Source organism: Limulus polyphemus, unplaced genomic scaffold (genome assembly GCF_000517525.1).
Source record: "Limulus polyphemus unplaced genomic scaffold, Limulus_polyphemus-2.1.2 Scaffold1483, whole genome shotgun sequence".
NCBI lineage: Eukaryota > Metazoa > Arthropoda > Merostomata > Xiphosura > Limulidae > Limulus > Limulus polyphemus.
The window spans coordinates 231,572-240,969 of NW_013667093.1; the positions used below are offsets into that span (position 1 = coordinate 231,572).

A 9,398-nucleotide genomic window follows, 5' to 3' on the forward strand; every position below is an offset into this window, starting at 1 on the left:
AAGTTTAAGACACTAAAAACCTTGTGTCATGCTGGGTAAAGGATACCCAGGGTGATAGTGTTAACCTATTCCCATTTTAAAAAAAAGACCCAAGAAGGACTGTCTCTGTGATTTTATCCTTGCTTTTGGGAGAAATTCTAGTGTGTTATCCACTTGACTGGAGTCTTCCCCTATTAGAATTTAAACCCACTTATTATTTAAATGTTTTCAAGAGGAGAAGCCAGGTATTGCTGACTTTACTGCAAGGTTGAGGGAATGTGTTAGCAGTTGAGTAGATATAGAAAGATATTCTTTATGTATTTTTTTGAGCATGTTCATATCTTATTATTTTGGTATTATTCCAATTTATTGTATGGTCTTTTTCTTTGGCATGATTGGTTATTGTAGATAGATTGAGATTGCTGAGTCTTGTATGTCTATTATGCTCCTGAATTCGAATTTTTGTTTTTGTTGGCTGGTTTTTAAATTTATTTGACAACCTAGCAAATACCAACAGCTGTATAGCTGTTGACACCTACTCATTTTAATGTAGTCTGTGGTTTATATGGAGCCTCATAATCTACGACACGTGTACATATATAGCTGCATGCAGGCTGTGGATGTAATTTAATGTTTATATGGCAGACATGACACACATACCATAGTGATTATTAACTTATTGTTGAACTGTATTGATCTTGTGTATCATTTGTTTATGTCTAGGGTTCCTGCCCTTTCTGACACGATGCTGCTGAGAAGATCATAGTTTTTTTTTACCACTGCATGATCGATTTCAGCCGTGTTACACAAACATTTAGGCTGTCTCCCACATCAGAAATCTTGAGTTTATAAGATAGCATCAAGCTCACTTTTGAGCATCAGATTGGCAGTCATGGTAATGGCTGATGATATGTGTTGAATTACTCAACACTGCGTGATTATGAATTTTATAGGTACTGCAGATAGAGTAGCCATCCTTGAAACTGACTATAAGGAGAGGTAAGAATTGTGCAAGCAGTAGATGGCAAAAATGATGGCAATTCTAGGCAAAAGTGAGGCAGAAGTTTTGTAGCTACATATTTTAATTAGAAAATATTTAGTTTCAGATAATGTATGCAGCAGTGATGGCCAATCAGAGTTTAGGGCCATAGAAGTGTCAAAGCCCAAACTCCATCAAATGTGGAGGGGGAAAGGTATATATTCATAATTTTTAATTAACATGTTTCAACCTTTTAGAGTATGCAGAATATCACTCTAAGAGGAAATCTGGCCAGCTGCAGCAAAACTGTGACTGGCCTTATTATGGCCAGCAGAGAGGAGGAGGAAGTAGGGGGAAATATAACAACTATAAGAAATATTAAAAATGCTTAATTGTATACATATAGTATTATATTATGACACATTGTCATATATTTGCATTGAATATATATGCATGCATCTATACAACTGGGAAAATTTGTATGGCTATTTATACATACAGCTTTACAACTTAAAAAACTTTAAAAAGCCTGTATATATTTGTGTGTGTGTGTAAATGCTAGCCAACATGCATGTATAAAATTCTCACAATTTCAAGATCCAGTCCATGCACCATTCCAGTATAGTTCAGTAGTCCCTCCAATCCACTGTTTACAAAACTCCCATATAAGACCAGACAATATAAGATTACACATATTATATGCTGAAAGCAGCCTCAAACATTTAGATATAGTTTATATGGCTCTGCTGTGAAAATTTAGTTTTAAAAGAAGATTTATACTGACCAATTTGTCTAAAAAAATGAATTTGTATCAACAACTTTTCCATCTAATAACATTGTTATTACTAAGTAATAGGTAGTTGTGCTATTTTACTTCATATAATCCAACATTTAGCATTACCAAGATTCTGACAAGTGGAGACAGTTGGATATTGGAATCCTTTTTATTATTATTATTATTATTGAAAATGCAAAATTATTTTCAGAAAAACTTTTTTACAAAAATAAGATAATACATTTGAATCAGCAATTTTCCATGCAACTTTTTAACAGATTTGAGTTTGACAAACTAATTTTAATCAAAACAATTATTTCAAATTTTTATACTGTTCACCAAAGTACTCAAGGCAAACATATGGATAGTTCTGGCAATTCAAGCAATATGTTGGCATCCATTTTATCTTCTTTCTTGCTTCTACTCTTACTACTACTTTTTTTTTAATAACTGGAATGTGTTTGTTAGGTGTGACTGCATTCATTTCACTAAGAAAAACCCTTTGGCTTGAGTGAAAGTTCCAGTTAAACCCCCCTTGGCAGTGATGTGTTAATGATGACAATTTTCAGCATGAAATATGAAGAGGATATCTACAGTTTTAGAACAGTTCTGAAAATGATGAAGCCTGATTTACTCAGAGTACTTTAAAAAAAGTTTATTTGTACTGAGCATAGAATTTGTAAAAGTTGTGATGATAAAACTAATAAAAATGGGTATTTTAGTTTTTGATTTCTTTTCCTTATTCAATATTAATACAGCAAATCTTTGTTCTATTTAATATTTTACTTCCAATTTGAAGTTCTGTAGTAGTTTTGAGTTATTAAAAAGTGTGACAATAAAACACCAGTGGGTTAACCTTTTTGCTCAGTTGGTAGAGCAGTTGGTGAATCTAAGCCAAAGAAAAATTACCAGAAGAAAAACTGCTGCACAACATGGAGTCGTCCTATAACTCTGACATAAGGCCCAAGAACAGGCTTTTATTGTGACAGGGTAAGAATGTGGCAGTTTGAGTTGTTAAAAATTGCATTACTAGCAAGAATTAGTGGGTTAATGCTTTAGCTCAATCAGTAAGGAAAATTATCTGATGTATGACAGGGTTCAGGTTTGAATCTAGGCCAAAGAAATAACCACAGTTCCAGTGATTTATATTAGCAGCATATTCAGTTATAAATTTAAAAAAAAATCATACTTGTGAAATAATGCTTGATGCATCTCATGTTTCTAAGAGTAAAAATCAATGTTACCCATGACTACTTGCTTTTAAACAAGACAGAGTATTTGATATGTACAAACTGCTTAATCAGCTCTCTTTACAATAAAACACTTCAGGTGTTAATGCTTTGTCGACAAATTTAATCATTTCTTGTTGATGTATTGTTTGTTTCATTACTAGCAAGAAGTTGTGGGACTTTTTCTTCATCTTTACAGATAACATGGTATAAAAAATGGTTTACTGGAAACAGAAAATTTAGTTGTTATAGTATATTTAATATTTTGTGATTTATGTTCTCATGTTAAAATAATTTAATGAGCCATATGTGTTAGGATACATTTTTGAATATTTTTATTTCATATATATTAATATACTAAATTTTTGCATTTCTGCTAGGTCTCTCAAAGAGGACAGTATGTCGATTTCAGTGTTACTGGTGTCAAAAGATGTTTTTTCACAAAAGTCATGCAGAGCGGCACCAGTTTTATCACTGTAAAAAAAGACCAGCTAATCTGCAAAAGCAGTTTGTTTGTGAACTTTGTAAGAAAGAATATTGTAGACCTGAATTGTTGGAACAACACAAAATTATGTACCATTAAAAAGTAGAAATATTGTGATGGTTTAAAAGTCAGTAATAACTGAAAGTTAGGTAAAGTACTTTGTTCATGTAGAAAAATTTTTAATGTAGAGTTTGTACAAATCTTACTATGAAGTATTCTTAGTGTTAAATATAACAGCGTTAATCACTTGTTAATTTACACTTTGTTTAAAAGTCCATGCCTACAAGGGTTGTGGTTTTTATTTTAACTTTAGCTTCTGTATAGATTTACATATATATAGATATATATACCATGGAATATACTACTCTGATGATTTTAAAATTGAATTGTCTTAAATTATGAAAGTGTTTGTTACATGGCATTCTGTGGTTGTATATTTAACTTTTTGTTTTGTATCAAAGGTGTAAAGAAGAGAAAATGTTTGAGTAAAAATAATTATTGTGACTTTTGAAGCATTAGATGTACAAAGTACCTTTTCTTGGAATAATCTTGTCCTAATTTCTTGTTTGTATATCAAACATAAATGTAGTTTTTTTTTAAATATAATTATATTCCTATAAATCTTTTAAAGTAAATTATAAGTACATATATTAAATAATCTACAATGATTATTATTTTACTTTTTGTTTTCATTAGAAAATATTGCTGTCTTGTTTGTTAATGAATTAAATCACACTTGGTTCCAAAATAGGTATGATACCATACGAGTAGAAAATATGAAATCAATTTATTTGAAATGAGAATTTCATTGTAAATTTGGTTTAGCTAGATAGAAGCGGCTTTTAATATTAAGATACATATGGCAACTTTTGTTACATCTGTGTGTGTTATGTAATAACCTTTGCTACCCACAATATGGTTGACTGTTAGAAACATATATCTAGGTAGCTTACTACTTGATAATTCAAAGTTTTTATAGAAAAACATTTTAGTTATCTTTAAAATTGGTATTTATTTTTGAATATTTGTTTGTTCTTTTGTATTTTAATCTCTTTGTTGTTGTTTTTATCATTAGACTTCTAGTTGTCAGAAAGCTGCAATTTTTGTAAATGGTTTTGTTGTATACCTGCTTAATGTAGGCGTATTTGTTATTGGAATACAAACAACCCATGTGATTCAACACATATTTAGTTGAGTAATTTTATGGATTATGTAAGTGTTTAAACTTCTATATGAACCTTATATTTTGATTGAAATGAGTGGTGATATGCATACAAATTTACCTTGGAAAAAATTGAGATCCTATCATTAGTTATAAAGTATGAATTTGTAAGGTGCAAGGTTTGCCAGTAAACTGGAATTTACAATTTATATGTCTTTGTTGACTTGTTAATGTCAGAGTTGTAATAGTTACCTTAGTGCATGAATGTTAATTATGACTGAATTTAATCTGTTAGTTAGTTGACTTGAATTGTATTCTGGAAATAGTGAATGTAAACAAAGTAGAGTTTTTATTCCATGTTGCAATATTTATTAACATTGGATTTTGGTATGATGTGTGGTTAAAGTAGGTACATATGTTTGGCAAACAAAAAATGCTTTTGCTGCATTTGAATTGGATTATAAGAATATAGAGCAGTTATTGTCTTGTTTTCAACTTTATTACAAAATGTTTATTAACTGTGATAATACTAAATCAGAGCAGTATAAATTTTTCTATTAAGGTTTTTTATCACAAAGTCTGATTCTCATTATAACTTTTCAATATTAGACATTTTTTAAAGTCTGGTGACCAAATGGGGAGTTTATATATCTTATTCATTGCTAATTTTGTGATGTCTTATTCTATGGATAAATAAAGAGTATGTGTTTTAAGAGTTGTAAACTGACACATCTTGGCAAGTCTTTGTACATATATTTACAGACATGAGAACCAAATGTAACATACATTATTTTATGGCTGAAATAGTACTTTTATGATGATTACATTACCCCTTTTTTTTTACTTACAAGATTATACATTTCTCTATACAGTAGTAGAGTAATACTGAATACATTTCATTTCAACTTTTGATAAAAATGATTTCAAATACTTTAATTTTTTTTAGCTGTAATTTCAGACCTTTTCTTATCTACTAGGTATGGTGAGAGCAAACACTCGATTTCTTTGTCACTGGTGCCAAAAAACATTTATTCACAAAAGTCATGCAGAACGACACCAACTATACCACTGTAAGAAGAGGCCACCAGGTTTAGTCAGAGAAAGATTCATCTGTGAATATTGTCAAAAGGATTATTGTCGGCCAGAGGTGTTGCAACAGCACAGGTTAATGTGTAGCATGAAAAGAGAAGGAACACTGTGGAAGAATTTGATGGGAACAGATTACTGTAATTGAATTGAAGATGTGCCTTTATAGTTCAGTTAAAATTGTAACCACTTGCTCATTTTTATGGTACAGTAGGAGGTCTTAGTATATTATTGTTTTATCTGGTGATTAGTATACAAAATCAGATGTAAAGCTGTGGTCTTTTAGAGTTATTTGTATTGAAACAAAAATGCTTAGAATAATGATTTCAGGAAGTTCTTTTTTAATAGGGTTTAAAGAGGTTATGCATGGTTTGTGCAATTAGAGCAGTATTAGTCATTGTTAATTATTAAAAGTAATACAATTACATATTGTATAGGAACTAACTTGAGATAAGTTTATTCATTTAAAACCGTTTTTCTTTAAGAAATATATATATTAAATTAGAGAACTTTTTATGCAATTCAGTTGGTTTTGTTTGCTTACTTGTGTATCAATTGTGATATGTACACCTAGTGACAATGTGTTGAAAATTTTCTCATGCATATTTATGATTGATTTTAGATGGAAAGAAATATGCTACTGAAACTGAACTATTTATATTTGTGAGTTTGAGTTGATCCAAAGAAAGTGTTGTTTGTTTGTAAAATATATTAACTAAAGAATGCCATTGCATTTACAATCAGTGTACAGTAATTATGGTTTGGTCACTTGATAGTTTTACCATTAGTTCATTCGATCTAATTGTTTTAATTAAAATTGTGGAATTGAAGAATGACATTGTATTAATAGTCGACTGTACATCTTTGGTTAGTTATTAATCTCCCTTTAGTGTTATACTTGAGCTTACTGAAAGTGTTATCACCATTATGAGGGGGGTGTAAACATTAGAAATTGACATTAATACAGAGTTATGTTTAGTTTGTTCAAGTGAGAACACAGTTTAAAGTAGGTAGGTGACAGTCAAGATAGGCATATCTTCTGCTTTCCTTTCCCTGCCTGAAGTTTCAGTTCAGTGAGGTAAGTCCATTTGTAGTCTGACTCATTTTGAGTGGTTCTTTAATTGAAGCCATTTTCTTCTATTAGTTAGTTTAATATATGTAAGAACCAACCATCTCTGAAAGACTTAGTTTGATCTTAACTCTTAGAGGTTCTCTTCAAACTAATACAATTTTATAATCACAAGCAAGCATAATCCATTAATGATACAGCCAGTTGTGAAAGGTGCAATAATTATGGTAATAAAGTAAAATATCTTACCATTATCATTTTATAATTGACATAATTTCATGTATACAGAGCCATCTTTGGCTTTGAAAATAAAGTTTTATTTGTGTTTTATTACACTGTCATTTTACAAGTTTTCATTGTCATCTGGACAAAATTTAGTTCACTGGGAAAACAAATAACAGTAAAAGTTTAATTAGATCAAGTTGTATCTGTATACTGCATTCTTTGTTCACGTTCCAGGATTTTGATATACACCACCTTAATTCTATGTTTATGACATTATACATTGAGGCTAAAATTCTTTATATATTTGTTGCAATTTTTTCCACATTAAAGCTATAGCTTTCATCATTTGTTGAAACACCGACATATTGGTGTATAGAGCTGGGTTATTTAGCCAATATAATCGATTACCTATGACCATTGATTTCACTGAATAGCATCATGTAAACTAATTGTTTAATTATGATTAAATCAATTACTGTTATGAAAATAATCAATTAATCAAAGTTAGTATTCTTAACCCACATTTTGACCATCCTAAGACACCAGCCGTGAAAGGACAGAACACAACGGAAGACACCATGGCAGAACTTTCAAAAAAATGTGTCGAGTATCTTAGGGAAGTTTCATAATTACACAATGAAACCTAATTTATCTTTTGAGGAGGAGAAAGCTTTGTATAAATTAAAAAGTAATATCAACATTATAGTTAAAGAATCCAATAAAAGTAAAGGGTTTGTAACTTTAGCAAAGGATAGCTTTGATAAAAATATTTATACTCATTTATCAAATGAAGAAAATATCTAAAATTAAACAAAGATCCTACTAAAACATATAATAACTATTTGATAGTTGTATTGATGTATTTGATTATTTTTTTCCAACATTTATTTTAACTATTACTAGCTATTATTGTATCTGCCAAAAGAATTCCAGTCTTGTTTTTGGCATTTTAACATCTGCAACAGTGTTTCACTTTTTGCCTAAATATTTTTCAGTGCTTAAATATATTTCTTGTCTAAATGTTGTGATATATGCTTTAAAGTAAGTGTTCACTAGGAAAGATTACTTGACATATCACGAGAAATTCATGTGTAAAACTGGAATACTTACCAGCAAAGAAAGAAACTTCTTTGAAATAATCTGTGTTACACAAAATGAACCTACAAAAGCCTACTAGAAATTACAGCATGGGATGTCATAAAAGTAAAAATATAATATTTTGTCAAGAATGGGAAAAATCATCTTTATTCAGAAAACACTGCAAGAAAGTTTTGAAAATTACAAAAAGAGGCATATATTTTATAAATTTGATTCTGTTTAATTTGAAAATGTAATAAAATCTTCATTTTACACATGTTTGAGGGAGAAAAGTTTACAGTTTTAGCCATAATATATTACTTTCATCTTCACGTTTAGTATTGTACATGGTTTGTGCATTGTCTGTCCTGTAAAGTTTTTCTGTTATTATTATTGTTACAGTAACATGTACAAAATGTACAGTTGATAATAAAATATAGTTTGCAGTGTAGCATTAGAGATAAATATTTTATTTTACAGACCTGTGTAGAAAATGTTTGTGGTTGAAAACATTACAGTTCCTTTCTATAGTATGAGATATAAAATGTGTGAAATACAGAGATTAGTACTAGTAGAAAATCTGGAACCAGAAGCCTGTGTTTTATTTGGTTAATAATAAAAATAACAAAAAACTTGGTTTAAGTTAATCATAAATATTAATATTTTAAGTGCATAATATGTAGTTAAATGCTGTATGTATACATTTTCCCATCTTCAGATCTGTAAGTTTGTGTAACCCTTTTTAGTATTGAAACTGACAAAATAATAATAAAAGTCACCTCAGATTGAATAAAACTATTAATGTAACATGTGTTCCATGTTGTGGGTTTCTTTGTACCATCTAATGGACATATTTTTTGTTGGTTTTTTAAGTTCACTTTATTAAAGGCAGCTAAAGATCTTGCAACTATGGCAATGAAAGAAAGGTATATTGTTGCTGTTATTATTATTGTAGTGTACTTACCACTATCTGTTATTGTTTTAAGTTCACTTCAGTAAAGGCAGCTAAGGATCTTGCAACTATGGCAGTGAAAGAAAGGTATATTGTTGCTTCTATTATTAGTGTAGTGTACTTACCACTATCTGTTATTGTTTTAAGTTGGTAATTAAAAACCCTAAAACAAAAAATTGTTAGAAATTTTTGTTAGTTCTTCAACTATCTAAATTATTTTATGAACCAAATCTGATATGGTATTAATCTTTGAATGGGTTTTTTTACCTTACTTTTAGGTTTAGAGTTCACTAGAGGTTGACACAGGTACTTCTAAACCTGGGTACCTGTTTTAGTTGTTTTGTAATTTATTTTTTAACGTAAAAGATATTACATATACTG

At 29.7% G+C, this 9,398-nt stretch overlaps 1 long non-coding RNA gene across 11 annotated transcripts in view; it reads left to right on the forward strand.

Annotated features, from left to right (window-relative positions):
- The window catches only part of LOC106463789, a 58,032-nt gene extending 50,221 nt beyond the window's left edge, over positions 1-7,811 (forward strand). For 9 of the 11 annotated variants that reach the window (XR_002611564.1, XR_002611566.1, XR_002611561.1 and 6 more), the window contains 2 exons: positions 2,602-2,723; positions 3,343-4,075. This is a non-coding gene — a long non-coding RNA (uncharacterized LOC106463789). Of the gene's footprint in view, positions 1-2,601; positions 2,724-3,342; positions 4,076-5,585 lie in introns of those variants that run through there. The other 2 variants (XR_002611563.1, XR_002611569.1) reach the window with 2 other exon arrangements.
- Positions 7,812-9,398: the final 1,587 nt, after the last annotated feature.